The following is a 386-nucleotide window of genomic DNA, read 5'->3' as shown; positions in this document are numbered from 1 at the left end:
TTAAAGTGTGGACGTCCGCACTTTAAGCCGAGTGCGGACGTCTGCTTCATATCATTCCTGTATATATATATATATACTGATTTTCTCAACTGCGGACGTCTGCACTAATTTTTTGGTGCGGATTTCCATTTTTGCACCACTTTCTGATCGAATTCCTCATCTCCACCGTTTAGTATCTAGATAATATTGTGTAGATCATCTCTGCAAAATTTCAGCCAATTTGGTAATCATTAAGGCCCTCAAACTCAAAAAACAAATGGACGGACTGAATTCTGTCCGGTTGTGTTCATACCAGAAAAACTCGAGTTTGAGGGCCTTAACGATCACCAAATTGGCTGAAATTTTTGCAAAGATGATCTACACAATATTATCTAGATACTAGACGG

This window comes from Fragaria vesca, linkage group LG6 (assembly GCF_000184155.1).
Source record: "Fragaria vesca subsp. vesca linkage group LG6, FraVesHawaii_1.0, whole genome shotgun sequence".
In the NCBI taxonomy this organism is placed as follows: Eukaryota; Viridiplantae; Streptophyta; class Magnoliopsida; order Rosales; family Rosaceae; genus Fragaria; species Fragaria vesca.
This window is presented reverse-complemented; position numbering follows the sequence as displayed.